The sequence below is a fragment of the Sorex fumeus genome, unplaced genomic scaffold (genome assembly GCF_029834395.1).
Source record: "Sorex fumeus unplaced genomic scaffold, SorFum_2.1 ptg000083l, whole genome shotgun sequence".
In the NCBI taxonomy this organism is placed as follows: Eukaryota; Metazoa; Chordata; class Mammalia; order Eulipotyphla; family Soricidae; genus Sorex; species Sorex fumeus.
The window spans coordinates 9,280,453-9,302,317 of record NW_026606140.1 but is presented as its reverse complement, the minus strand read 5'-3'; the positions used below and the strand labels follow the sequence as shown (position 1 = coordinate 9,302,317).

General features: G+C 56.0%; 1 pseudogene; it reads left to right on the top strand.

Annotated features, from left to right (window-relative positions):
- LOC130039164 (CAP-Gly domain-containing linker protein 1-like) overlaps nucleotides 1-21,865 on the top strand; it is a 192,404-nt pseudogene that overhangs the window by 71,986 nt on the left and 98,553 nt on the right.

The window sequence follows — 21,865 nt, the reverse complement described above, 5'->3', positions numbered from 1 at the left end:
GGAGCATAGGGGTGAGGGGGTTGGGACTTGTTCAGGCCGGAGACTCTACTAGGCTCACACACAGCACTGAGTGCTCAAGTCTCAGGGAGACAGTCAGGCTCAAACACATTTTCTTTCGCGCTGTTTTTTTCTTTTTTTCGGCTTTTTGGGTCACACTCAGAGATGCTCAGGAATTACTCCTGGCAGTGCTCAGGACTGGTGATCGAATCTTGGTCAGCCGTGAGCAAGGCAAACCACTCCTCACTGTGCTGTCACTTCAGCCCCTCCTTTTGTATCTTTTTGTGTTTTTTCAGAATCGATTGATTTCCTCGTAGCGTTTGCTGGCCCTGACATTCTCTGTAGAGTCCCTTGTTGCACACTGTGTTTCGTGGGCACCTTGACATCAAGACTTGGCGCTTGCCTGGTTCATGGCTGACCCATAGATCCCCTGAGCACCGCCAGGAGTGATTCCCGAGTGCAGACCCAGGAGTAACCCGGAGCACTGCCGGGTGTCCCAAAAAAACAAAAGGAAAGAAAGAAAATAGGTATCCTTGACCGGAAGGGTAGCCCAGGGCCAAGGAGCCTGCCTTGCCTGCGGCTGACCCCACCCCACCCTGTACGTCCCCCCCCCCCAGGTCCTGCCAGGATGAGCCCCGATGACTGCATCAGAGTCGGCCCTGGGCACCCCCAGCTGTCCCGTCCACGTGTCCCATCCTTAGTGTGTAAACTCACACAACTTGGGGGGCACGGCACCCACACGGCGGCGGCTCTATCTCTCCCACCACCCGCATTCGGTAGTCTCACCCTTCTACCACCCCGGAGAGGTCGATGGTGATGGTCAGGCGGAGGAAAGAACGAGGGCCAGGCTGGTAGGTATTAGTCGTAGTTTATTCTGATTCTCTCCTCATCTCTCCTTCTGTCTCTCCTTCTCTCTCTCTGCTCCCATCTCTCTCTGTTTCTCCTCGTCTCTCCTGTCTCTGCTCCCATGCTACTTCATTCTCCTTCCCCATCCCCCTTCATCCTCCTCTTCCTTCTGATCCTCTCTGAACTTCTGCTTCTTCCTTCTGCCCCTCTCTGAACTCTCTTCTTCCTTCTCCTGCCCCTCTCTGAACTCTCTTCTTCCTTCTCCTGCCCCTGTCTCCCTCCTACAGTACAGTTAAATCCTCTCTCCTGAGGAATTGGGGGAACAATTACACATAGGTGTGGTCACAATCAATAGGGGTGGAGATGAACAGGGGTAGAAATCTTAGCCTCAGGGAAGACCCCCTCCTAGGACAGATCCTTCCTTAGCAGGAGGACCCACCCTAGAGCAGAATTCCATGGGCGTGCCTCTCCTCTCCTTGTCCAACAAGCATATAAAATATTATATAAATCATTTTGTATGGATACAGTAAGAAATATCTTAAACTTATAGAATTGCTCTCCTAGGGCCATCTCGATCTCAGACTACGGTGCTCAGGCCAGATAGTCTTTCCCAACCCTAGCAGGATCCTAGTCTTGTCGTTACCTTTGGATCATGACAGCATTTGTCTATGATCAAACTCTTAACTTATAGTTAAGAATCGTGGCACTTTGGCCTGGCCCATTTCGCTACCAGGGTAGCTCACTGCTTGCCCTGGGTCCATTCAGTCCCTCGTCGGGACCCTGCTTTTGGGGTGTTAGGAACTATGGGCAACTGAGGCTTAAGTCGAGAAAGATGATGCCCGGGAGTGAATAATATTCAAGGCCAATCAAATCCTAAATTACAAAGCATAATGTTAACGGTCTTCCTGTATCTATACAAAAAGGATATTACTTTAAAGTAAACTGTTCATAAGGCATAAGGAGAGGAGAAAGGCAATATTTCACTCATACATATAAAATCATAGATTTCTGGGAAACTGATCTTACAAACTAACAAAGTCTGATTAAGGGGAAAGCTGATTAACTGGGTAGGAAGGAGAGCATAGGAAAGACTGTTTACATGTTTACATGTAAACACAATGGAAGTGGAAGTGCCTTTGGAGCACTGTGGTGGGTGTAACCAGATAAAACCTAAGCTTCTTGAAGGACAAAGCAATGTTACCCAACACTTAGCCCCTAGGTTAGGTCACTCCGCCCTCCCCACCTCCCCACCTCCCCACCACTCCTCCGTTCTTGCTCACTCATCCTCGAGGGGACCCGCACTCATTCAGCTTGTGTTCCCATCTGGAGCAGGCCAGGACATACTCCTCTGTACAGCACTCAGGCCTTAGTGGGCTGGGCCACTCCCTGGCCACGGTGCGGCAGGTGTTGCTTACAGCACTGGGGTCACAGAGAGCAGGGCTGTCAGGGTCGGGCTCAGGGCCTCTGCCCTGTCGCTCTGCCCCTCCGCCCCCCGGCCCCCCGCCCACAGATTTTATGGCCCGGCTCCTGAGGAGGGCCCTGGGCATGGTCACTGGGTCCAGGTCCAACTCAGGGGATGCCGAATGACCTCAATTGGAGATCTGTACCTGACAAACATTTGTCAAACATTTTCTGAAACCACTTTCTCAGGGTCCAGGGGTCCAGAACTGGGCCCCGCAGGGACCAGGGGGACATTGGCCAGCTAGTGCTGGCGTCTGCAGGGCAGCCCTCTGGAGCCTCAGCCGGACCCTGGTGTCACGAAGGGTGGTGCCTGCCCCTTTAAGAAGGGCCCATGATGCCCTCCTCCTTGCTGAATTCTCGTTCTACCTCAGAACATTCTAAACTCCAACTGCCATTTTCAGTCTCTGTAGGAGACTGGCATGAGCCTGTTTGGCAGAGCTCAGTTCTTTAAGCTGCGAGTGCAGTGTGACACAGGTGAATCTGAGTCTCTGGGCTTTTGGCCCACATGTGGGCAGCTTTTTTCTCTAACAGTTATTTAGTGTATGATAGTTTTTAATCTTTAGTTCGTTTAAGTTTTTTTAGTAGTTATATATATATATATATATATATATATATATATATATATATTTGGGTTGGGTGGGGGTGGGGTGGAGTGGGGTGGCTATACCTGGCTGTGCCCAGGGGTCACCCTGGCCGGCTAACGTCCCTGTGCTGATGGAGATTGAGCCCAGGACAACTGGATAGAAGGCAAGTGCCCTCCCCACTGTCCTGCCTCTCTGCCCCCTGCGGACTTTTCTATTAAGATGGAATGACTCTGAAATCAGTGGGCCCTCATGAGGGGCTGATGAGAAGCAGAAGAGAAGATGTCACTCCCCCAAGACTGGCTGGAGCGCTGGCACTGATGAGCGCGATGAGCCCTGCCAGCCCCACGACGCCCAATAGGCTTTCCTGGGGTCTTGGGCCGGAGTGAGGGGTTGCCCTTTTCAGGGAAAGGGAGTCGATCCTCAACCTCCTCAGGCCCCCGGGCCTTTGTCCTTCTCGCAGAAAAGCATTTCAGGAGATGAGCATGAAGCAGAAACATTTTATTTGGAGGCTTTTAGGGAGGGGAAATGAGGGAGGGAGTAACACGCTAGAGAGAGAGTGCGGCTTCTCCAGAGGCGCAGAAAGCCACTGAACACGTTAGGTTGCTAGGTTGCGTTCAGTCCGAAAGTCCACACCTCAGGAGGGGAGAAGCCCGTGACATGACCGACCTCGTAGGCAAGAGCAGTCCCTGGGCTCGGGCACACATGAGCGCCCTCCCTTGGTTCAAGGTGGCTAATCTCGGGTTTTCCCCAGGCTGCCCCTGGTGGGAGTTTCTAGCTAGAGTCCGTTGCTAGGGTGGTTGCCAAGGGGGTAGAGTTGAGTGGTCCAAGGTCCTCTTAGAAATTCCTTTTCTAGCCTTTGTTCCTATTCCCTCGGGGGTTCCAGCCTGCTCTGGGCCTCCTAATGTGGGTTAATTTTGACCAGACCTTGGGTCCTGTGCCCTCAGGTGGTCTTTTGGTGGCCATGAAGCTTTTGTTGACTTCTTCGGGAGTTCCATTTCCATGGCGACGCTTCCCCCATCCACCTGTCTGCCTCAGTTCTGTGGGTTAAGAAATGGAGTTAATACTTACTTGTGGTTATCAAACTTGGGCAGCGTCACAAGGAACAAAGGAAACGCCAAAACCTCCTTTGCTCCCCTTTGGCGCAATTTTTTTTTTCTTTTTGGGTCACACCTGGTGAAGCACAGGATTTACTCCTGGGTCTGAAGTCGGGAATCAGTCCTGGCAGTGCTCAGAGGACTATATGGGATGGTGGGAATCAAACCTGGGTCAGCCGGGTGCAAGGCAAATGCCCTACCCACTGTGCTATCGCTCTCCAGCCACCCTTTGGCGCAGTCTTGCTGGGCCCTTTTCCTTTTTCAGCCCATAGAAAAAAGTGTGCCTGTTGCTTGCCTTAGCTTCTATGTGTAACCCCGGGCCTCGCAAACACACACACATATGCACACATGCACACACGCACACACGCACACACAAGACCAGCGATCACTGCTGAGTCGCCTCCTGGCTAGTCAGTGTCTGGACGGGGAGGTGGTCAGTGACACTCGCAGTGCTCAGGGACGATTTCTGGCTCCTGAATGTGTTTGGGGGTGGGTGTGATGCCAGGGAGGGTGTGAGGGTCAGCTGCCCGCAGGGCAAGTACCTGTCCCCTCTGCCCTCTGGCCCCGAATCTGCAGTTGTTTGTTTGTCTGTTTTGGATTGAGTTTTTGCGCAGGAATGACACTTGGTGGGCTCAGGGGGCTGTGCGGGAGGCTGGGGGTCGCACTCGGGGTGGCGAGTGCCAGACTGGCAGCTCTCTGGCCTTCAGAAGCTGCTGTGGTCGATCCCCTGAGACAGACTCTATCCTCTGCTCTTCAGAGATTTAGTCCTGAGAACGAGTGTGCCTCAGAAGGCCCCACAGTGGGCTCGATGGTCGGGGCCTGGTAGTGGCCGTGGCAGCGTCTGACCACCTGACCATGAGTCTGCTGAGGCCCAGCAGGCTGAAGGCCCCCACCAAGATCCTCAAGCATGGGAGCTGGGCCCTGAAGGCACCCTCGGCCGGTAAGAGCGTTCAGCCTGGGCCAGGGGAGACTCATTCCCACCCGGGAACCTCCTCCCAAGTCCTCGCCTGGGAAAGGCTCCCTGAGCTCTACGCACGTTTGCGGCTCTGGGGGCAGCTCTCACACAAGAGTGTCACATTCTGTGACTTTAGTGTCACAGCAACTGGTGACAGCTGAGGTGAACAACACGCTCCGTCCTAACTGCTAGCCCCCTCGCCCGGGCTTGGGGACAGGCTGAGGGAGGTGGACTCACCTGGACTAAAGGGCCTCATTGCTGGCCGTAGCCACAGTACAGTGGGGAGGGCAACCGGCACCCCATGTGACTCTCCAATCTCAACCTCACCATGACTGTCCCTGAGCGCAGAGCCAGAAATAGGCCCTGAGCACTGGCTGGGGTGCTTCCCGCCTAAAAGAAAAAGAAGATGGGCCAGTGGACACAGCAGAAATAAGACACTGGGTTCGAACTTTTGCCTAGCTTGGTCCGTAGCATCATGGGGTGTGTCCAAAGATTTCCCCTCAGCAGCCCAAAGTATGACTGCAGCCTGGGATGCTGCGGTAGGTGAGCATGTCCCCTTCACGGCAGGCCTGGCCAGGCTTCGCCACAAGCAGCCCCCGTCATTGGCTGGGGGTAGACCCGAGCACTGCTGGGTGTCTCCCCCCCCACCAATCACACTTTACCTGGACCTGGACAGGCCCTTCCTGTCCCTTCTGATGCTTCTGACCCTTTCTGCTGTTCCAGCGGCTGCTCCCGTTGAGAAGACCGTGCCTGGGGAGAAAACCCCCAGCGCCCCCTCCTCGGAGACACAGGAGGAGTTTGTGGATGACTTCCAGGTCGGGGAATGAGTCTGGGTGAAGGGGAACAAGCCTGGATTCATCCAGTTCCTCGGGGAGACCCAGTTTCCCCCTGGTCAGTGGGCCGGGATCGTCTTGGACGAGCCCATCGGCAGGAATGAGCTCGGTGGCAGGTGTGCGCTACTTCCAGTGTGAGCCGCTGAAGGGCATCTTCACCCGGCCGTCCAAGCTGAGCAGGAGATTACAGGCCGACGATGAGACCAATGACCTGCAACCAGCGCCTGCCGCCGGGGACACACCGCCCCTGTCGGCCACCCTGGGCCCTGCCACTGCCCCGAAGGCGCCCCAGCCCCCCACGAAGGAGGCACCGGCCACCCCTCATATCAGCAACCTGACCAGGATGGCCAGTGAGTCCATCTCCAACCTTTCATAGGCCGGCTCCCTCAAAAACGGGGAGCGGGAGCTGAAGTTCGGGGACCGGGTGCTGGTGAGTGCCGAGGGCAGTGGTCACGGGTGGGTGTCCATTCACCTGTCTGGTTCATCAGCTTCTCCAGACTCATGGTTTGGGTGGAAGCACGAGCAGCCGGGACGCCTGGTCCTGCAGTTTCCAGCGTGATGGATGCGTGCGGGGTTGCTGCCAGTTTTACCAGTTTAGCCAAAACAGGGTGGAGGGGTCATGCCGTGGGGAGGGGTCATACCACGTGCTTTGCACGCCTCTGATCCGGGGTTTTAGTCTTGGTCCCATGTACAGTCCCCCAAGCACATCCTGGAGTGATCCCTGAGCACCAAGCCAAGAGTAATCCCTGAGCATTCTGACTGTGAGTCAAAAAACAAACCAACGAACAAAGTTGGAAATCGGTTCCATTGCTCTGGTTTTTGATGTTTGTGTTTGGGGCGTAACAGGGCTCACCCCGAGCCACTCGGGTCCATTCCGTTCCCTGGCTTTGCGCAAGCCCTGAGCCGTCTCTCCAGACGTGTGTGGTTTGGTGTTTGGGCCACACCTGGCCGTGCACAGGGCTTCTTCCTGGTGCTGAACTCAGGGATCACTCCTGGTAGGGCTCAGGGGACCATCTGGGGTGTCGGGGATGCAGACTGGGTAGGCCACGGGTAGGGACCTATCTCCGGAACATTCTTAAAAGTATGTTTTGCTGACTTGGTTGCTCGATCTTCAGACTCAGCACCTACTCTTGTGTTTCTCTGAGCAGCTCCTGGAAGGTCTTTGGTGGGGGCAAGGGGGCACCCTCCGTGAGATGAGTTTCTGGTGGGGGTCACCAGGTCCCTGCACGAGGCATCCTCAGTCCACCCCAAGCCCATTCTTCTGCACAGATCCCCAAAGCAGAGGCGCTTGGCTGTGGACAACTGTTCTCCCCCAGCAGAAGCACTCAATAACGCTTTCAGAACCCGTGGGAAGCGGCTGGGAAAAGTCCCCTTGGGGATGTCTGAGGCGGGCAGCTCTGACCAGACAGACTGGGGGCTGGCCCGGAGCCAGTGGCTTCCCAGGGACCACAGGGATGGCTACCAGGTCGGTGTCCGAGCAGTGGAGGCGGGAGAGGAGAGCAGTGAGGGGACCCACCTGCAGGCGCAGGGTGGCCCTCGGAGGGTCCTGGAGGGTCACGGTTGAGGTTCGGGGGTGGCCAAAGAGTAACACGGGGAGGGAATTGGAGCTGGAGGAGACACACGGTTTAAAGACTGTTTGGGGTAATGGAGCAGTAGTGCAGCAGAGAGGGCGTTTGCCTTGCACTCAGCAAACCTGGGTTCCCCGGTATCCCATAGGGTCCCCCAAGCATCGCAGGAATGATTCCTGAATGCAGAGCCAGGAGTCACCCCCGAGCATTGCCAGGTGTGACCCAAAGACCCAAAGAAGAAAAAAGACTTTTTTTTTTAAACTTTTATTCACAACCGTCCACACCCGGACACAGGGACACCAGTGTCATTGGAACAAGGGAGCGGGGACACCGCCATTGGCTTTGAGGTGAATAACTCTGATCAGTTATTTATTTATTGGTGGTGGTGCTCACGGCTCACTCCTGGCCCTGTGCTCAGGGACCACACCAGGGCAGGTGGGTGCAAGGCCAACACCCTGCCCGCTGTGCTGTTCCATCACTCCATACCTCAGCTAGAGCACGCCTTTCAAAAAAAAGTTATTGAGGGTTTTTTTGGGGGGAACATAACCTGCATAAGGGCTGTTTTCTGAAAGAAGAAGGGGGAAAAAAGAAAATTCTAACACTTTATTTGGTCTTTTTTCCTAATTCAAGGAAGGTTTGCTTGGCGCTCCACGGCCTAACGCAGCCGTGGTCAGGAGGCCGTGGCGAGTGGGGGCTAGCCTCGGCGCACTGAGGCGAAGCTCCCATGTAGGGCTGGTGCCTTCCCAGCTCTCCAAAGGGCCTCCTGCCATTTGCCTCATTCTTCCCTGTGCACAGGAAGTCTAGGTTCTGCCCCAGCTGGCCCCGATGTTTATGTGACTGACCTCCGAGTAGCTCTTTGAAGGCTCTGACATGGCTGTTCCAGCCTCCAGGCCTGTGGAAGACGGTCCCCTGCCCCCGGCACTCCCTGTCACTGGCAGTGGACAGACTGCCCCCATGCTTGTGCTACTTTGGTTCTCTCTGGAGACTCAGGGACCCTCAGTGGGGTCACTGGAAATGCCCAGCTCTGACCTCAAGTCCCGTCTGTGCTCACAAGTAGGTCTCAGAGCGGGACAGTCAGTCACTCTGGTCAGTCTTATGGTGTCTAAGAGTGGGAGGTCACTCTGTCCGTCCTGTGGCGTCTCAGAGTCCAACCATAAAGAGCTTCTCCGGGCTGATGTGCGGTGGTTCTCCTGACCTTGGGAGATCACTTCCCTTCTCTCCAGCTGAGCTCTGACAGAATGTTCTGGAGACAGGCTTGCAGCAGTTTTGGGCAGATGATATTTCCAGGATATAATGTCAGGGTCTGTCTCCACCAGGGCCCAACAGCTGAAGACCACCGAGGCCCAGCCAAGGCCATGCTGGGAGCACTCTCCACACACTTGGATGAGCCTCACGCATAAAAGAACTGACAGAGGAACCCAGGTGTGTGGGACCCGGGGCTGAGACCTCCAAGCCTGCACAGTTTGGGACTGGACCTGCCAGTAACTAGACAGTTACACCCACCAACTGCCGTGTAACTTCAACAACGGCCAGGATCCAGAGATTATCACACTCAGCTCCCGGCCGCACGACATCTTATCATCTCATTCCTAATTTGGTCAAACTGGCAGGCTACCAAATGTAACATGCCCACACGGCAGAGTCTGGCAAACTCCCCGTGGTATACCCAATATGCCAAATACCAGTAACAATGATGGGTCTCATTCTCCTAACCCTGAAAAAGCCTTGAATATGGCACTTAAAAAAAAAAATCTCAGGGCTAGGACGAAGAAGACGTTACTGGCACCTGCTCGAGGCAATCGACAAACAACAGGGTGGTCGTGATCGTGATCGAATGTCAGGGTCTTGAGAGACTTGACTGGCTTCCAGCTGTGCTGTTCCAGGAGGCTGTTTCCGGGTCAGGGATGGCATGTTCTGTGCCAAATTCTTCGCTGATGACCAGCTGTGAGACAGGAACTTTGCAGCCTCTTCTCACCCCAGGGTCGCCACCCCAGCCACCTGTCTCTTGTTCTTTTATTCCTTGTCACACTCACAGTGCCCAGGGCCCCCGCCTGGCCACGAAGGCTGTGCCAGGGCCTTTGCAGATGGCACTTCAGGACTCGCAGAGACAGTCCTGGGTGACGCTGCTACCCCTCGTGCTGCGAGTGACCCCCGAGCACGTGAACCCAGTCCTGCCCCAGACCCAAAAAAATTAAAAACCACGCTCTCAGGAATTATTACTTGAGATCTCTCTCTCTCTCTCTCTCTCTCTCTCTCTCCTTTCTGTTTCAACTTTTTGGTTTTGGGGCCACTCCTGGCAGTGCTTATGGGTCACTCAGGCTTTGCACTGAGGAATCACTCTTGGCGGGCTAGGGGGACCATCTTGGGTGCTGAGGATTGAACCCAGGGTGGCCGCACACAAAGCAAGTGCCCTTCCCCCTGTGCTCCAGCCCTATTTGTCAGCATTCACGTCAGTGTCCAATGCTGTGATTATGTTTTGCTCTGCATCCCCGGGGCCAAGTGTGAAGCCAAGGCATAGTGAAGGAGAACTGGAAAATCGAACTCCGCTAAGATATGAGAACAGTCATTTTCCTTTAGCTGGTTTCTGGCTTAATTGTTCTCCAGTGGTGGGGTTGCCACGGCTTCGCTCCCCTACCCGCGGGGCAGCGACCCCCTCGCCACACAGGTGGCTGGCCTGGGTCAGAGATTCCTGGGGGTGTGGTCAGCCAGGCCACCAGTGACAGCGAGTGGGTGTGAACGCGCTGCCTTGCATGGATACTGAGCAGCAGCATCTGCTCACCCTGTAGGGGTTACAGGGGGAAGTGGCACCTTGACCTTTGGGGTTTCTTCCCAAAGAATAGGAAATCACTACTCTGAAGCCAGAATGTTCCTTTGCGGGGGTGGGGGCGCTGTGCGCAGTCCCAGGTGCCTGACCCGCGTCCCTCCTTCCCTCCGGCAGGTGGGAGGCATGGAGGCCGGTGCGGTGCGCTTCCTGGGGAGACGGACTTCGCCAAGGGGGATTGGTGCGGCGTGGAGCTGGAGAAGCCACTGGGCAAGAACGATGGCGCCGTGGCCAGAACGAGGTGGGTCCTCCTGCCCCTTCCCAGACAGCCTGGGGCAATGCACGGTGCCCGGGAGGTGCTGAGGGGACTGCAGGCCACTTCACTTGGTTCTTAGGCGGGGCCACTTCTGGTGGCACTCGGGGACCCTGCAGGGATGTGGGGACAGCCTGGGGCTCCCACATGTAGCTATACTCGGCCCGCAGGAACCCCCCGAGCCTGCTGTCACCCTTCAGATGCCGGGGAGGCTGCTTGGAATCGCCCTTGGTTTGCGCGGTGGGGGTGGGCGGCCTGTGAGGGAGTGTGTGTGTGAATGTATGAATGTGTATGCTTCGGAGTGTGGATATGTATGTATGAGGGTGTGTGTATGTGAGCGTGTGAGTGTGGGGCTGTGAGAGTGTTGGTGAGGGCATGAGCATGTGAGTATTGGTGGGGGTGTGAGCATGTTTGTGAGGGAATGAGAGCGTGTCATTGTTGGTTTGAGAGCGTGCAAGTGTTGGTTGGGGTGTGCCTGTCTCTGACTGTGGGGCTGTGGGAGTGTTTGTTGGGGTTTGAGTGTGCGTGTGTTTTTGTTGGGGTGTGAGTGTTTGTGGGTGTGGAACGTTGGGAGTGTGGGAGTGTTGGTTTGGGTGTGAGTGTGTGGGAGTGTGGGAATATCGATTGAGGTGTGAGTGTGTGTGTTTGTTGGGGTGTGAGTGTGTTTGTTAGTTGGGATGTGAGTGTGTGAGTGTGGGGCTGTGGGAGGGTATGAGTGCTTGTTGGGGAGTGTGTGTGAGTGTGGGGCTGTGGAAATGTGGGTGTGTTTGTTGTGGTGTGAGTGTGTGTGTTTGTTGGGGTGGGAGTGTGTGTTGGTTGGGGTGTGAGTGTTTGGGAGTGTTGGTTGGGGTGTAAGTGTGTGTTAGTTGGGGTTTGAGTGTGTGTGAGTGTGGGGCTGTGGGAGGGTATGAGTGTTTGTTGGGGAGTGAGTATGTGTGAGTGTGGGGCTCTGGAAATGTGGGAGTGTTTGTTGGGGTGTGAGTGTGTGTGTTTGTTGGGGTGGAAGTGTGAGAGTGTGGGAGTGTTGGTTGCGATGTGAGTGTGTGTTTCTTGGGGTGAGGGTGGGAGTGTTTGTTGGGGTGTGAGTGTGTGTTGGTTGGGGTATGAGTGTGTGGGAGTGTTAGTTGTGTGTGAGTGGGTGTTTTGCTTGTTGGCTGAGTTGCTCTTTTAAGGTACCAGACTCCCACAGAGGGTCTGGCCTTGCTGGCATGGAGCCTGGGGCCTCACACACCACGCACAGGGCAGAGGCTTTGGCATCAACATCCTGAGTTCAGTTCGTGGCCCCGACCTTGCCCAGCCCCTCAGCGCCCGCCTTCCCCCATGCCAGGGGTGCTGCTTTCTCCCTGCTCTGGCGCCTGAACCTCGCAGTCTTGTTCGTTTCCATGGTTGGCTGAAAGAAGCCATTCGCTCCCATGCTGGTTTCCTCAGGGAGCTGTCTCGGGCCCAGGGAGAGCTTGCATCAGGCCTGCCCCACCTGCTCAGGCCAGGAGACTCAGGAAACACCGCCGCCCGCCTTTCCTAGATTTTATTTTTGCTCTTTGGTTTTGGGGCTCACCTGGCAGTGCTCAGGGACTCCAGGTGTGGTGCTTGGGGGCTGCTCCCGGTGGAGGGGGGTGAGCCCAGGTCTTGGTGGATACCCACAAGGCTGTCAAGCTCTTCCCAGCCACCCCTTGAAATCCGAGTTGACTGCAGTTCCGGGAGCACTGCACATGGCTGGGCCCGAGAGCTCGTGTGCTCCTAGAAATTTTATTTATTATTTGGTTTTGGGGCCACACCCAGGGGTGCTCAGGGCTTATTCCTGGCTCTCTGCTCTTGGGGTCACTCCTACCAGTGCTGGATCTTGAACCTCTGCAAGCACCTTCCCCCCCGCCAAAAAAAGAAAAACCCAACTCTTTGGCCCTGGGGAGAGCATTTAATCTGACCAATATACTTTAAGTGTATTGGGAAGTCACGGCCAGATCCTTACGCAGAGGCAAGGATGAGCCTGCTCCCCGGACAGAACCAGGTAGCTCGAGAGCTCCCAGCAGACAAAGCAGCAGTGGACAGCCTGGGCCCTGCTGGGCCCATCAGTCAGCAAGCAATTGGCAGCAGCTCAGATGATGCAGGGAAGCGACAAGAGACCCTGCGGCTGGATCGCAGCAGGGCGATGGGTCAGGGGTAGCCAGGCAGAAGGAACGGACGTCCTCGGGCACCCCCGCCTCAGCCCCCGCCACCGTGTGCCTGAAGAATGAAGACCAGATCCCGCTGTGTCCCCACCTGCAGGGGCCGTTGTGCCGCAAGGAAACTGGGTCTGCAGAGCGACCATGAGCGACCACGAGCCCAGGACAGAACAGACAGGACCTCTGGTCCCCGTTGCCCTCCAGCCCACTCCCCTCCCCTCCTCACTGTCTTTGCCTCTTCTCTCCTTCCCTTTGTGCTTCGTCTTCCCCTGAGCTGCCCTTGCTGTCCTGCTCGCTGGGCGTGAGCCTTCACACATTCTCACCCACCACTTTTTCCTTTTTTTTCCTGGACTTTGGCCCACACCCCAGCAATGCTCAGGACTTACTCAGGGCTCTGCACTCAGGAGTCACTCCTGGTGGGCTCGGGACCCTATGGGGTGGGTACCTGGGATCCAGCTCGGGTCAGTGACGTGCAAGGCCAGCGCCTTCCCCGCAACTTTATCATTTTAACCTCTCATCCCCCATTTTCGAAGGCAGATGGCACAGGGGTCTTTTATGGGGTCACAGTGCCATTCTCAGAGACAAGAGTCTCTGGTTCCTGCTATTGAGGCCTGGGGCGGGTGCTGGGGAGAGCGAGGTGAGCTGGAAGGAAGAGGAAGAGAGAAGGGCCAGGCTGCCCTGGGGAGACCCTGATGGACCTGCAAGGCTGAAGATGCTGGAGCCGGCCTCAAGCTCAAGCCAAGGGCTCAGCCTTAAGGAAGCTCAGGCCAGAGCGGGCTGTGGAGGGGGCTGCCTCCGGCTCTGCAGAAGAGTCTCTGGATTGCCACGAGGCCCGAGGTCAGTGGAGTCCAGGTCCCGTCCAAGGATCTTCGGGAAGGTTTCAAGACGCTTCTGCTGAGAGTCGCTGGCCCATATGCAAGGATGCAGTGCTTTGCCGAGGATCACTGCGTGCATGCCTGCGTTGGCCGCCCCCACCCCCTTCACGTCTCTTTTTCCTTTGCACTTGCCGGAAACTTCCTCCCACTGAGTCCGCAAGATCTCCGGCACCACCATCCTCCAGGAGGCGCTGAAGGAGAAGCAGCAGCACATTGAGCAGCTGCTGGTCGAGCGAGACCTGGAGCGGGTGGAGGTGGCCAAGACCACGAGCCATGTGGGGGAGATAGAGCAGGAGCTGGCCCTGGCCGGGACGGGCACAACCAGGTGACGTCTGTGCAGACGGCAATGCTGGGTCCGAGAGATGCCTGTGGCAGAGGCTGGGCGCGAACTTGGTGCAGGAGGTGCAGGGAGAGTCCATGTGTGCCCGTCTGCCATCATTGCGGTGGCGTCCGCCACGTGGTTTGAACGCATGCACCTTCTGCTCGCCCCGTGGGGGTTCAGGGAACACCGAGTAGTCCCCGCCGGTGCTTTCGTGGTGTGGTTCCCCTCCGGCCTTCCAGAAACGCTGCAGCTTAGGTGGGAGACGCGTTCAGTGTGCTGAGGTGGCAGGTGGCAGTGCCAGCCCACAGAGGGCTGTCGGGTGCAGGCGAGGACACTCATGCAGTTGCCTCCACAGCATGTCCTGGAACTGGAGGCCAAGATGGATGAGCTGTAGGCCATGCTGGAAGCGACTGACTGGGAGAAGGTGGAGCTGCTGAACCAGCTGGAGGAGGAGAAGAGGTGAGGCCGTGCCAGGAGCTGGGGGGCTGCCTCGAGTGGGGTGCTCCTGGCCTTCCAGGGCTGTGAGAACCAGAAACCACTGGGTGCCCAGTCCTGAGCGTGGCCTCACTGGGTGGGTGGGGGGATGGGGCGGAGTTCACTGGAGCCCATCTACCCCTGGCCCTCCCTGCTGTGTCCACGTGGTCTGGTGTTCAAGAGGCCTGTGCTGGGTGGCAGGGAACTGTCCTATCTCAGTGGGGCCCTGTGGGAGTCCCTGGGTTAAGTTCCGGGCGGGAGGAAACCCATAGCACTCATAGGGCACAACAGCAGACAGGCAGGGCTGAGTCCAGGCTGCAGACAGATGGATTCGGGGCTCAGGTCGGGCTGCAGACAGATGGACTCATGGCTCAGGCCAGGATGCAGACAGACGGACACGGGGTGCCGGCCAAGACCGTCTTCTCTGATGGGCTCCCGGCAGTGTGGTGCCCAGGGGCACTGCCAGTGCCCGGCTCAGCTCCTCAGTTTCATATGCCAAACTCGCCATGTACCCTGGTAGCCCCTCCTGCCCCTCTCCCCCAGACCCCGAGTCGTTTGCTGCTTCTCCCCCAGGGGCTCGGTTGTTGTCCCGATACAGGGACAGGCGCTGGCTAGGAGGGACTGGCATGCGCCCCGGGTCAGTTTTTAACCACCTCTGTTAGCTACGAGGCATAAAGGGTTGATATGACACTGCCTGGCGTTGGCTCGGCAGAGCTTCCTCCTGTAGCCTGCGGGTCCCACCCAGTGCTCGCAGCTAAAGGGACTCACCGACTTTCTTTTTTTTCTTTTTTGGGTCAACCCAGCGATGCTCAGGGGTTACTCCTGCCTCAGCACTCGGGAATTACTCCTGGCATTGCTCAGGGAACCATAATGGGATGCTGGGAATTGAACCTGGGTCAGCCACGTGCAAGACAAACGCCCTCCCCGCTGTACTCTCGCTCTGGCCCTCGCTGACTCTCTCAGCCCTCCTGTGTGTGGAGCCGGGGGCTGGGTCAGGAGTGCATCTACAGGATGGTGGCCCTCATGGGGAACAGCAGTGATGCCCCTCACAACTCTCCCTCTCCCCCGCAGGAAAGTGGAGGCCCTCCAGTTCCGAGTCGAGGAGGAGTCCATCTCCAAAGGCAACCTGGAGGTAACGCCCGTGCAGGTCCCCGAGGCTTGCAGGGTGCAGGCAAGGATGCGGGGCGGCCTGGCCGACCCCGCCAGGACCACTTCTGTTGGAGGCTCAGAATCAGACAGGGATATCTGGGGTCATGCACCTGGCAGGGCCCGGCTGAGGCACCTCTGCTCCTTGGGTCCGGAGGCTGCTGTTGATGAGCGTTTTTCACTTGTTCTGACAGTTGGGTCTACGCCTTTGCCTCAGTTTTGATTTTCAGTCGAGCAGCACAAATCAAATCCTTTAGAACCCCAGTTTTTTTAAGGTATTCCTTAAAACAAGAAGAAGCAAACAGTCAGTTTGCAAAAGAATAATTTCTATTTCTGCTTCTTTTGCTTCTTGTTTTAAGTTCATGAAAGTTTTGTTTTCCCTCCAGTGGCAGTTTTCACATTTTATTTGGCAGTGTGTGTGGGGGCCGCCTGGCATTGCTTGGGGCTTACCCTGGGGGGGCTTGGAGCACCATATTTGATACAGGGGGTCAAATCTGGATTGGCCGCATTCAGGGCAAGCACCCTACTTGCTGTGCTAATGTTCCAGCCTCAACTCACGTTTTTTTTTGTAATTGAACAAACATCTTTGATTTTTTTAATTGAATGCCAGAGCCTGGCAAGCTCCCCGTGTCATATTCAATATGCCAAAAACAGTAACAAGTCTCACAATGGAGACATTACTGGTACCCGCTCGAGCAAATCGATGAACAACAGGAGGACAGTGCTACAGGGCAATGCTTCTGAAGCCACTGCTAGATATACAACAAATGTGAGTTACTAAATTTTCCCATTCTTGCATATTTTTGGTTCCTTGATCTAGTGTCTTAGTAGAAATTGCACACATTTGCACGGTCCTCCGAGCATAGAATTTTCTTGCCACTACAGTTTCAGGGTTTGCCTGTACCAGGCTTCAATTTCAAATTGGAACTGTGATTTCTTTGGAAATAAATCTAACAACAAAAGTAAGGGAAGCAGTTTCTGGGTTATAGTTTTATGAGACCCAGAATTTAATGGATTCTTAATAATGTATCCGATGTCTCTCTCTCTTTGTCTCTCATTTCACATAGTCACTTTCCTTTCGTTGGTTTGTCGTGTCATTCGCATTCATTTAAAAGCACCCCGAGTCTCATTAGACATTCCATGTCATCACCTAATTCATGTGAAATGTGGCCTGTTAGGTTCTGGGGAGGGAACATTGAAACCATTGACCGCAGTTCTGGCCCAGTAGAGGCTGTCCAGGAGACTTCTCTGAAATTTATGAATTATTTTGGAGCCTTTTGTGTACTGGGTGAGTGCAGAGGGTAAAGACTTACCCACCGTAGGTGTGTTTCTCTTGTTGCTGTTCAATTTTTTTTCTTTTTACTGATAGCCCAAGAGTCAGATCTCTGCAGATGGCGAGAGTGTAAGAGGGCACGTGCTGTGTGGTTCTCACTTGCTAACACAGGCAGCTCTCGGTGCTGTGCTCGCTAGCACATTGAGATACTAATGGCAGCAATGCCCGGAGGCCCACGTTTTATGCATGTGGCTTTCAGGTCCTAGAGAAATTGTTTGTGTTGACTAAAGCCCTTTATGTCCACTTGCTGAGTGCAGAGGCCAGGGTTTCTCAAGGAATTTGCCATGAACAAAAGAAAAGGCGGGGGGGGGGGACCCTGACCTTTGATTAATTCCCGGCGTCTCCTGATTCTCAGGGGCTTCTTAGCCAGATGTTGGTGACCCAAGCATCCCATGTGAGATGCTTCCAGCCTGGCGGGGACCCCCTTCCTGGGAAGCAGCAGAGGCATAGGCCCCTGCTGACCATTACGGCGCTGGTGTAGGCTCTTGGGTGGCCCCTGGCTGGCTCATGGTCTTCAGGGAGATGCTGTGTTGAAGGCTGTTACTACCCAATTGGGACTTTTTAGGCATTGTAGTTGTTTTTCTTTCTCTCCTCCCTCCCAAGTAAGATCAAACAGCCAAATCTTCCCCAAAAAGGCTGCTTATAAGTGGAAATCCAGTTGAAAGGGCCATCAGGACACCTTTACAAAGCCTGTGTCCCAAGGGCCATCCCTGCCTTGCCCACCAGCACTCTCCCTGGGGCTGGAGCAGGGAGGAACCGGCTTGAATGGGGCTGTCCTGGTCAGTCCTGGCCGGAAGCGGTGATGATTTGCAGTCCAGAGCTGTGGCAGGTAGGGTGGGGGCTGTGTTTAGGGGCCCCTGCCAGGTGCTCATGCCCCATGCCAGTGTACCCGGGCACCACACCAGGCATATCCCCACCCCCAATGCTCAAGCACCCGCATGAACACAGCCTCGTAAGTCAAGAGCGCTGGGGACATTTCATCAATTTTCTTTGAGTCCGCCTGGATAAGGGTCAGTATTGCCCCGCCACCGTCTGCACACTGTTGACAGGGTCTTTTAGGTGCTTTTATTCCCCTCCCTGAGTCTTCAGCACGTGAGCAGATGCTTCCTGCGCCTGTCCCTTTGGGCTCCCCGTTTCCAGCCTCGGTGGCCTGCTGGCTTCCCGGCTGCCAGGGCCACCAGCATGGGGCTGTGACTCATTCCCACCAGCGAGACCAAGCGCCGTGGCCCCTGCCTGAGACAGACGGGGCGGGAGGTGCTGGCACGGCCCAGAACCATGGCAGGTCCCGCTGCAGTTATTGAAGTGTCACCAATTTGAGGGGGCGGCCCTGGCCGAGAGGGAGAAGCAGTGAGTTGGGTTCAATGAGGCCTGGGGCCCTGTTAGTGCCTGCTGGGCCCAGGCGGATGGCTCTGATGAGAGCTCCTGGGTTCCTGTCCACTCCTCGCTGGCCACGAGTGGGCCAGCCCCCTGCTGGTCACTGACACGGCCTGTCTCTCTCTGAACACTTCTAGCTGGCTACCGTATTAGAGAAGTCCTGGATCATGAAGCTGGAGAGGGTCCTGTCCCCGCGGGCGCAGGAGGTGGCCAAGCTGCGCCAGAGGCTGGGGGCCATCAAGCCAGCCGGAGAGGTGGATGCATCACTGTCCCTGCTGCAGGAGATCAGCGCGCTGCAGGAGAAGCTGGACGCTGCCCACACGGACTGCCAGAGGGAAGTCGCCAGCCTCAAGGAGCACTATGGGGCCTGGGACGACGCCCAGCAGAAGGAGGCGAAGGCCCTGTAGGCGGCCTCCGAGAAGCTTGCCAAGGAGAACGAGTGGCTGAGGACCAAGCTGGACCATGCCAACGAGGAAAACGAGGACGTGATCGCCCTGTGGAAGTCCAAGCTGGAGACGGCCATCGCCCCGCACCAACAGGCCATGGGCAAGCCGAAGGAGTCCGTGAGCTGGGGTGTGGGCGCTGAGGCGGCCGAGCTGGCCGAGCTCAAGATGCAGATGGAGAGGCTGAAGTTCGAGTACCAGCAGGAGGTGGAGAGCCTGAAGGTCCAGCTGGCGGCCGAGCGTGCGGTGCACTCCTCCGAGCTACAGATGCTCAGGTCGCGACTTTTCAGGATGGCCCAGGAGCAGAAAAACAGCCTGGAGGCCGCACAGGCCAAGCTCGACCAGACCGAGGACCAGCACCTGGTGGAGATGGAGGACGCCCTGAACAAGCTGCAGGAGGCAGAGATGAAGGTAAAGGACCTGGAGGGGTTGCAGGCCATGTGTAGTCAGCAAGCCCAGGCCCTGGCCAATGCCACGGCGCAGCTGGAGGCCACCCAGGAGAAGCTCTTGCAGGTCGATGTGCTCTGGAAGGCCAGTTCCGAAGGTCAATTGGAAATGGAGAAGCTCAGGCAGCAGCTCCAGGTGGCTGAGCGGCAGATTCAGGAGTTAGAGAATGAAAAGCGGGCCGAGAGCGGCAGGTTGGTACCCGGGCGCCCTCGCCCACTTCCATGCTCGCTCCCTGCATGCTGTGTGTCCGTCTGCTCACCGCTGTGTTTCGGCTTGGTGCTGACAGGTCTCCTGGTCACGTCCCTTGCGGTTTCCTCTGATGGGACAGAGAACGTGTCAGCACGATTCTGGGGCTGTCATTGGTCCCCAGCACCCGGATGCCGTGCTAGCCTTGGCCCTGGCTAATCGGGCCCGTCTGGGGTCTTTCTGAAAAAGAGAACTCTTCACAAGGCCAGTGAGAAAACAGGATAGGAGCCCCCAGAGCAAACCTCTGCCCCTTCCCCCTTGTGCCCCCTTCGTACTCGCCGAGTCCGCCCAGACCCTTGGGCTCGAGTCTGGCTGCGAGGGACTTTCCCTGACCTTGTGGTCACCTGATCCTGTGACTGGCTTTGCTGTCCTCTCCCCGAGGCGCCTCAGTTTCCAGCTGGTGCTCAATGCCTCTGAGCCTCTGAGCTCCCTCAGGGCTGGTGATGTGGCCCATCTTGGTATTTCTCATTGCCGGCCCTTCCCTGCCTGCAGCACAAGCCCCCGCCCAGCCCTGCAGAGATTTCAGCCCTTTCAGCCTCTAAGGGGTGCTTGGGCCAAGTCCGCCTTCCAGCATGGCCTCCTGCTGGCCACGGGCATGGACTCTCATGGTAGCCCTGACCCTGGGGAAGGACAAGACAGTGAGATCTGGGCCAAGTCGAGGAAGCTGCAGTTCTCACCAAGGAGCACTGAGAAATGCCCTTTACCTCCTAAAGGATTGTGGTGGCAGGGACGCTCCCTCCCAGTCCCCCCTGCACTGGGCGCTTTGTTGGAGAAACTTCTCTGTTGGCCAAGATGGAAGGGCTGTGGGCTTTGTAGACAGAACTAACAGACATAATCGAAGGGCCCAGAGACCCCCGGGAGTTCCTCTCAGGACTCAGGACTCCTTAGCTGGCATTCCAGAAACACCGGCTGAAACAAACGGAATCAATTCCTAGGACACAGCAGGGGATAGTTGACCCACTTGTTCGCATCAAGATGTAACAAACGTCAAGTTCTGGTGACTGCTGTCTAGTGGATTAGAGGTTCTTCATTTTAAATTTCATATTGAAACCCCTCAAACTTTTAAAGTCACAGACAAGAAACTATAAGAAAGTAAATCTTGGGGGCTGGAGTGATAGTACAGTAGGAAGGGCATTTGCCTTGCACACGGCCCACGTGGGTTCGATCTCCATCATCCCATAGGGTCTCTGTCATTGTCACTGTCCTCCTGTTGTTCATCAATTAGCTCGAGCAGACCCAGTAACGTCTCCATTGTGACACTTGTTACTGTGTTTGGCATATCGAATACGTCACGGGGAGCTTGCCAGGCTTTGCCATGCAGGCGAAATACTCTTGGTAAGCTTGCCGGCTCACTGCCAAGGAGAAATTCCTGAGCATTTAGAGTGACCTAAAAAGTCGAAAGAAAAAAAAGATAATCTTTTCTTCCCTCCCTCCCCTCCCTTTCCCTTTCTTCCCTGTTTCCTCCCTCCCTCCTTCCTATCCTTAGCCTCCCTCCTCCCTTGCTTACTTCCTTCTTCCTTGCCAAGCCATGCTCTGGGCTCTGGGGTCCTCCCGCCCAGCAGTGGTCTTTTCAGCTTGTGGACCGATCTCAGTCTTGCCTAGTGGTGATGGAGTTCAAACTCGGGCCTGGTGTGTACTCCAGCCCTTTGTGCCGTCTCCCCGCCCCTGGAAAGTCAGTCTTTCTCATAGGCTTTCTTATTTTCTGGTCACTCCAAAGTTAGGTCTAGAAAACGCCTCTGTTGGGGCCATTTTAAAGAACCACTAGACAGTCATCACCAGAACTGACGGCGCTAAGGCCTTGGCTTCGAGAACTTCAGGCAATCACGCTCACCTCAGGCCTCTGTTCTTCGGGGTTGTGTTGGGTCATGGGCTTCTCATACGTGTTTTCTATTTTGTTTTTCCTTCCCGTTCCTGTTCGTCTCCTTGGTGCATTCACTCCATCCTTGTCACTCTGGTAGGCTGATAGCCTGGCCAAGGAGCTGCAGGGGAAGGGGCTAGCACTTCGTAGTCTTCAGGAGAACTTGAACGAAGCCGGCCGAGTGAAGGAGGCTTGTAGAAAGAGCTTCGGAGTTTGGTGAGTACCAGGGGAGTCAGACGCTGATCTTTACCTTGCTGAGGGTAAAGAGAAGCCTCCTCAGGCGAGCTTGGTCCTATGGCCTCTGAGGCTCACGAGCGTGTCTGCTGGAAACCCCAGGGGCTGCACGAGCCCCTGTTGGGGCAGCAAAGGTAGGTGCGCTGCTCTGTCCCCGCTATGCCCTCCGCCTCTGCCTGATGAGTGACTGGCCAGCGATGCTCCCGGAGTGCTGGGCTCCTTCCTCCCCTCAGAAGCGCCCCCTGTCCCCTCGGGTCTGTCTCCCCTGCCAGCCGGGAGCACTGGGAGCTCACAGCAAGGAGAAGGGGGGTGAGAGACGTGCGCTGGAAAAACTGCTTTTCTGGAACCTTCCAGACACCTTCCTGGGGTGGATCAAAGTGTGTTTTCTTGTTTTCTTTTTAGGATTTTTTTTGTGTGTGTTTGTTTGTTTGTGTCTTGGATTTTTTTTGTATTCAGCTGTGATGAGACCTTCACCTGACTCTGTGCTCAGGGATCATTCCTGGTGGCCCTCAGGGGACCACGTGGAATGCTGGGGATTGAAC